This window comes from Lactuca sativa, chromosome 4 (assembly GCF_002870075.4).
Source record: "Lactuca sativa cultivar Salinas chromosome 4, Lsat_Salinas_v11, whole genome shotgun sequence".
NCBI classification, from domain to species: Eukaryota; Viridiplantae; Streptophyta; class Magnoliopsida; order Asterales; family Asteraceae; genus Lactuca; species Lactuca sativa.
The window spans coordinates 76,982,534-76,990,767 of record NC_056626.2 but is presented as its reverse complement, the minus strand read 5'-3'; positions in this window follow the sequence as shown (position 1 = coordinate 76,990,767).

Below are 8,234 nucleotides of genomic sequence, written 5' to 3'. Positions count from 1 at the left end.
CCCAGTTTGTAAAAACGGAGTTATCCTCGTTCGCTACCCTCAGACAAAACCTTAGCGATGACAACTCGGCACTCCGTGCCTCCATTGAAGCCCGCTTGGCAAAGCTACAAGAGGATCTTGCGGCTGAAAATAAACTGATGGACGTCCTGGCGAGTAAGACTACTGCCCTCAAGGTCAAGAGCACCCAACTTTCCAACTCCGAACAACAATTGGAGGCTCTTCGATCCGAAAGGGAAATCATCAAGACGTGTGTTTCGGATGTCCACGCCGCTTTATCCAACATCCTGGAAGCACACGATCCCATCCTCAATCACTCAGTGAGGCGTACCCTTGCTGAGAAACTCTCTCCGGCCATGGCTCTCTTGAGTAAAATTGAAGGCCTACCCAGTTTCGTGTCCATTCCGAAACAAGGGGGAGATGAGAAGAAAGGATCGAAACCACCTCCTTCCTCAAAAGCAACTCACACAACCGAACCACCCCCAACTGGTCATGCCTCGGGTTCGGGTGTGAAGGACAAGGGCAAAAACATTGCAGAGGGAGGAGATGAAGATGAAGATGAAGATGAAGACAAGGAGACTATTGCGGACATGTTAAAGAGAAAGAACAGTCGCAATACTGATGACGATGTCAGTCGTGTGGCACGTGAAGCTGAAGAAGCCGAACGTAAACAAAAAGAAGCCAACGATCTCCTTGAGAGCCGAAAGCTGCTCTTCCCTGCCTGGACCAGGGATCGACTGATAAAAGAGGCCATAGAGACTCCAAGTATACTATGGCTCGAGCCGGTGATATCATTCGACTGCATCAACTCGGTCGATTCGCAATTTGATATGCCGCTGACTCGAAAGGCGTTCATCTTCCACGCCTTCTCCAACATTTTCGAAGTCCCGCATCCGAACGATGAGCTTGACAGGGAGCTCATTGACTTTTATCTGGAGGCCGCTCGCCCTCAATTCCTTACATGGAGCGCCCAGAAGATTGTCAATGTTCGGGTGATGAAGCCATTTGCCGTGGGGAGATTCACAAACGTCAAGTTCAAGCTTATCCGAGGATCTGCAAGAACTGCTCACATGATCTCTCTGGCGGATCTGCCCAATCTGAACCCTCATGACTGGATAGTCTTGTACAACATCTTGCTGACAAACGAAACCGAATATGGTCCCATCTTAGACCATGTCAAAAGGATGCTGGCATGCTATATCATGGAGGTGGCCCTAATGGATCAGGAGGTTGCCACAGTGTTTAAGAAGAAACCGAAAGTCAAGCCTGTGGGATCGGCCAGTGATCTAAACACGATGAAAATGGGCAAGATAGATTCGAGGCGAAACTCTGTGATGTTCACCAGAGCCGAAGGACAGAAATGTCTGTTCGCGTTAGCTGACAAGCACCTCTACACCACTACCTGCTTGGAACACGTCCTATCTATCGTCAAGCGGTGTAAGGACAATTCGGCTGATGACATCAAATATTTTGAAGATATGATCAATTGGTACATCCGGTTTAGACAGACCATCCTTTCCATAACCAAGTGTCTGTTTAGTACCGTGAAGAAGAAGGTACCAGCTTCAGCCGCCGGCCCAAGTAAGAAGTGATGGTCTCGCTCCAAATTGACGCAAAGGGGGAGATTGTTGGGCTGAAGTTCTGTTTTGTATTGCGTCTTTTGGGCTCGTAGATTAGCCTTGTATTCTCCGGTTTGGGCCTGTCCTACCGAGAGCCTTTTATGTATTGTATATAAGTTATCGCTTGCATGCATATTAGGTTAAGATTCAAGATTTCTGTTTTAGCGTTCCAGAGTTTACGATATTGCTCTCTTGTAATCTTCCAATCCTTTACAGTTGATGTTCTTAATCGAGCTCTTCTAAGGATTTTATTTAATCATTCGACACGTTTGATTCAAGCTGTTTGTTCTTGTTATTGCGTTCTGCATTGTTATTTATATTGTGTTCTTGCAGTTTCATATTCATATACTTGTTCACGATCTAATCGATCTTTATAGATTAAAAGTTATTGTTTTAATCTCATCATCAGTGATGGCTTGCAGCTTGTTTATGTACGAGTCGAACAATTTATTTTTGGGAATGTAATATTTAAACAGTGTATGTCATGTAAACGCTACTGGTTGTACTATATTAATGAATGGTGACGAATGTTGTTATGTTTCATATATATTCAATGTTATGGTATACAATTGAGTCACAACAGCCCCCGGACGTTTCCGCCGTCTGGTTCGGGGGTGTGACAGAAATTAAAAGGAAATCAAGTCGTAACAGTTGGGGAACATGTATCCGTAGTTTTGCAAAAGAGGATGCCCCCAAAGTGCAACGATCCCGGTGTCTTTACCGTGCCTTGCAAATTGGGGAATCTTCATGTACCCCGAGTCATGCTTGATCTAGGTGCATCCGTAAATGTCCTACCATATTCTCTTTTCAAATCAATTGGTGTAGGAACAATGAGAAAAACCGGTGTGATCATCCAACTTGCCGACCGGTCTTTGGTACACCCAAAGGGTGTACTAGAGGACGTGTTAGTGCAAGTCGATGAATTTATCTTCCCGGCTGATTTTTATGTCTTAGATATGAGAGATGATGACTCTCCAAGTTCAAGCTCCATACTTTTAGGTAGACCTTTTCTTAAAACTTCCAAAATAAAAATTGATGTCTACAATGGAACTTTAAGTATAAATTTGATGGTCAAGTTATCAACTTCAATGTTCATGAAGCAAAAAAGGTTCCTTCCGAGGTTCAATCCGTCAATCTTGTGAATTTGATCGAGCCCTCAACTAAAAAGGGTTTAATTTTGTCTAACAATGAATGTCTAGAGTTAGTTTTGCATGGAAAACTAGGCAGGGACAAAGCCAAAGAGCTTGCAAAGGAGGTCGATATGGACAATGAGGTGTTGGAGATTTTGGATTTTATTGATGACAAGAAGTATGTGAGGAGTGATGATATAAAACCCAAGCCATCCACCAAAGTCAAAATCCTTCCACCGGTGGAACAAGCACTAGATCCGGGAGCAAAAACTCCACCGAACCCTTTAAAGCTAATACATGTCGAGAAGGAGAGCACTCAACCAATCATCAAATAAAATAAACTATCGAAGAAGGAAAAGAATGAGTTGATAACCCTGCTGAATAAATACCAAAAAAGGACTAAGTGGACAATCTCCGATATTAAAGGTTTAAGTCCTTTTTGGTTTATGCGCAAAAAGAAAGCCAAAGGAAGGTTGAAGGTTCCGTTGAAGGAGGCGGTAAGAAGATTGATATGTTGGAGAGGCCCACATACTTAGAACGAAGCATATGTGGGGGCAAAGTCGAGCCAACGACATAAAACAAGGGCAGCTTACCGGGAGGCAACCCGGGGTATTTTTGTCATTTCTTAAAAAAACAATTTCCATTTCTTTGAATTTTTGGTTTTTAATGTTCCAAATGCATTTAAGCATGTTTTTAAATCACCAAACGGACCTCGGGATGCAAAATCATTTCGTTTGAATGAGAGGGATTTTTTGGGTTCAAAAAGTGGGAAGTGGCAAACAGAGCCGTACACGGCTTGTGTTCATTTTTGCCTTATATTGAACACAGGTCGTGTTCAAGCAAGGCAAACATTTTCGCAGTCATAGGGGTACACGGTCCGTGTCCTTTTTACCTTATGCCCAACACAGGCCGTGTTCAGCCGTTTGTAGAATTTTAAACCCCCAACACGGGCCGTGTTGGCTGTTGAACAAATGTGTTTTAAGTCTAAAAGTCGGTTTTTATCACCCCCATTCACCCATAACTCATCCCCAAAACAATTTCTCTCTTCCAAGAACCCCTAGGTCCGAAACTTTCACAATCTGTTTTGTGCTTTAGGGCTTGATACTTTATGTAGGCAAGCTTGGGGAGGTTGAAAAGGAGGTTCTCACCACCAAGTGCAAGGCTCCAAGAATGATTCGGTAAACTCTTTCCATATCTTTAATCGTTCATATTTTGCTTTAAAATTCAATATGTATGCACTTGTGACTGTTTTAGACTCTTACCCAACCCGACTACCATCTCCCACCACCTTCCGGTGATTAGATAGGTTGTTCCACCCTATCCAAGCATCGGGGACGATGCTTATCTTTAAGCTTGGGGAGGGGTAGAGGTTTACACTAGGTTCATTCATGCATTTTCAAAAAAAAATTATTCCATGTTTGTTTTGATCCAACCCAAGACAGCCTAATCTTCTAAAAACAGTTGAATTGGTAAGTGAGTCGTGGCCTTGAGATTAGACTTGTTCTTTTTATTGAAAAATCTCAAAGCAAGCTAATCGCACATGAACACACCTCCCGAAGCTACTCGTGCAAAACAGAAAATGAAATGGTTGTCAACACCGGAGCATAACGACAGGTATGAGTCAATCTTTGGGACACGTAACCGTTCTTATGAATAGTAAGTGCTCAATTGGTCCTAAAATGCCAAATTCAAGAAAACAATAAAAGAATATGAAATTTCAGTGTCCCGAACCTTCTAGCGCTCTAAAAAGTCCTTTCTACTACTTCCCTTTTATATACCTTACTTGGTGACATAGTTTCCAACTATACTTACGGGTCTTTGCATGTTGACCTCAGTCCCCCGAAAAATGTCTTAGAAGCCCCTCACGGTAATAGACTGTGAGATGGCCTCATAATAGAAAAGTCAAGGACGGAAATATAAAGAAATAAGTCTAAAAAAACAATAATAATAATAAATAAATAAATAAATAAATAAATAAATAAAATAAAAAAATTTATTAAGTTAATCTATGACCTTTGGAACTCGAATAAGTAAGCTCCGAGGGGGGTTCTACATCTAATCGCCTAAAGCTGAATTGTTTGGGACTGATTGTGTTGAAAGTTCGCTACACGGGTTCCATAGAAAGTCATGAACTTAATAATAACAAAAAAATATATAGCTGTGTATAGGTATCCAAATAAAGCTAATTTGTGGCCTTTGAGGTTCGGGCGAGTAAACCCGCGGGATCTCTTTAAATCTAGCACACTAAGGTCATATGGTCTGGATGTGTTGGTTGGAAGTCCGTTACATGGATTTCAAAGAAATCCATGAGCTTTATTTGTAGGAAAAACATAATTAGATAGTTTGTATATATTTATTTTTATAGTTTAATTGAATAATATATTTAGGAAAAATATATGGGGTGCCTAACTACCCTCCGGTCCTAACAACCGAACTCTACTACTATCACATATAACATATCATGCTAGCATATAACATATCATGTAGTAGAAACCTAGAGGATATCACAGAGACAATCATCTATCATACGTCTCCTACTGGTGGGCCGACATTGTGGCCTTAGAACCACCGCTACTGGAAGGTAACTCACCTCGAAATAGCTGCTGATCGGTGTGGGAATTGACTGTCTGCTGCTGCTGCCGCTCCAGAAATCCTCCGGCTATAATTCCCACAAAATACTCAGTCAAACACCGCTAATTGCCCCCCCCCCCCCTTGGGTAAAATGACCATTTTACCCCTGATCAAGTCAAAAGTCAAAGTGAGGGTCAACTTCCAGTTGACCCGACTCGCCGAGTTGGCTCGCCAACTCATCGAGTCCCGTCCATTTGATTGTCCTTAATCCCGCCTTTACTCGTCGAGTTAGGCATTGACTCGACGAGTTCGCCTTCTAAATTGATGTCCAAGTCCTTCATCCTACTCGCCGAGTTGTATGAACAACTCGCTGAGTTCATCTTCATCCGATGAACACTTTATATTGTGACTCGCCGAGTTGTATGAACAACTCATCGAGTCTGTTCTTGATCTAAGAAGGTTGCCTTGAACTCGCCGAGTCGGGGAATTGACTCGCCGAGTTCTTTCATGGATGAGTTCGGCTTCCAACTCATTGAGTCCACCCAGGACTCACTACTCTGCTCGGCAGGAACGAAAAGGGGGGAAAAACTTGGGGACTCGCGGCTCGACTCGCCGAGTCCGATGAGCGACTCGCCGACTCTGCCACATGCAAATACTATACACTCGATCTTGCTCGAAACCAGTTCATGCCATTTACAGATCTGGATTCTTAGGGCAGGATTTTCACGTAAAGTTTCCAGCTTTACGTGTAGAAATGCATAAAATGGGGATTAAAGGCGAAATAAGGGCTAAGAAGGTAGATCTGGGACATTCAAGCAATTTACTCCCATAAAGGTTATAGATCTGAGCTTCTGGAGCTCAAACATGACTACATCTAGTAGATAATCAACCTATTACGAATTCTACCTCATGCACAAGCTTGGAAAAGGTTCAAGAAGAGCTCAAAAGGTGCTTTAATGGGGTTTTAAGCATACAAACAGAATGGAGCAGAGATATACCTCAGAGAACTCTGAAATAGCACCAAGATATCTGGTCTCCTTCTTCTCTTCTTGATCCACTCTCCTTCTTCTCCCAAAATCTTCAAGGAATCACTCTAATCACTTCAATCTCACAAGAAACGAGTTAGGGTTTGATGTAGGGTGCTCTGAGGGTGAAAGGGGGCGAGCTTGGGCCGCACAAGCTAGCTTAAACAGGGGGCAAACCCTTGGGATTAGGGTTTCATCAGACAGCGGCGAATCGCCAAGTCGCCAACTTAAACATGCTCCGGATCCCGTCTCTACTCGGCGTGTCGGACCTACAACTCGCCGAGTCCAAGGCTAAAAAAGAAAAATACTAAGATAAATTTTACGTACCAGGAACCAGGTGCTACAAATCTCCCCCACTTATTTTAGACTTCGTCCTCGAACTCTGCTGCGCGATCCTGAAACAGCTCAGGGTAATGCTCCATCATTTCTTCCACCGGCTCCCAAGTCCACTCGGACGCCTTTTGGTGCTGCCACTGCACCTTCACTAACTCTACGCTCTTGTTCCTTAGATCCTTCGACTTCCGGTCGAGGATTGCGACTAGGCGCTCAATGTAATTCAGGCTGTCATCAACCTGTATATCCTCTAGCGGCACCATCACTGAATCGTCCACAAGACACTTCCGCAACTGGGAGACATGGAAGGTGTTGTGGATCTGGATGAGCTCGGCTGGCAGATCCAGCCTATATGCCACCTTGCCCACCCGGGCTACAACCCTGAACGGTCCAATGTACCTCGAGCCCAACTTGCCCCGCTTCCTGAATCGGATGACGCCTTTCCAAGGTGACACTTTCAGGAGAACCATATCCCCGACCTGGAACTACAGGTCTGATCTATGCTTGTCGGCATAAATTTTCTGCCGACTATGCGCAGTCTGAAGCCTGCTCCGAACCTACTGGGTTCTCTCGGTCGTCTTGAGCACCACCTCGGTGCTCCCTATGACCCTCTGGCCAACTTCAACTCAACATATCGGGGTCCTGCACCTCCGACCATACAACATCTCAAATGGAGGAAGGTCAATACTCGCGTGGTAGCTGTTGTTGTACGAGAACTCAGCCAAGGGAAGATAGGTATCCCAGCTACCACCGAAGTCTAGCACGCAAGCCCGCAATATATCCTCCAAAGTCTGGATGGTCCACTCACTCTGACCATCCGTATGCGGGTGAAAGGCGGTGCTAAAGTGCAGACGAGTGCCCAACTCATCATGAAACTTCTTCCAAAACCTAGAAGTGAACCGTACATCTCGATCTGATATTACTGACACTGGCACCCCGTACCGTGTCACTATCTCCCTGATGTAGATATCGGCCAACTTTTCGGCCGAGATACTTTCCCGAATCGGAATAAAATGGGCGCTCTTGGTCAATCGATCCACGATGACCCAAATCGAATCCACTCCTCGCACCGTCCGGGGAAGCTTTGTGATAAAATCCATCGTAATATCCTCCCATTTTCATAACGGGATGTCCAACGGCTGCATCTTGCCGTGCAGTCTCTGATGCTCGGCCTTGAACTTCCTGCAAGTCAAACACCGCTCGACGTACCACACCACATCCCGCTTCATGCAGGGCCACCAATATTCTAGACGAAGATCCCTATACATCTTTTTCGCCCTTGGATAAATATAGAATCGGGATTTGTGCGCCTCCTCCATCAAGATTTGGCGCACGCCTCCATGATATGGCACCCACACCCTACGGTGTAGTGTCAATAACCCCCGTCTATCATAATCGAAGGAGGTGACTTGACCCACTATTCGCTCACTCTTCCGATGTTCCTCCTTCATAGCCTCCTGTTGAGCCTCCCGAATCTGCTCCAACAGGGGAGTCACCACAGTCATCCTCATGCAAATATCCCTGATCGGCGCCGCCTTGCGGCTAAGCGCATCGGCCAC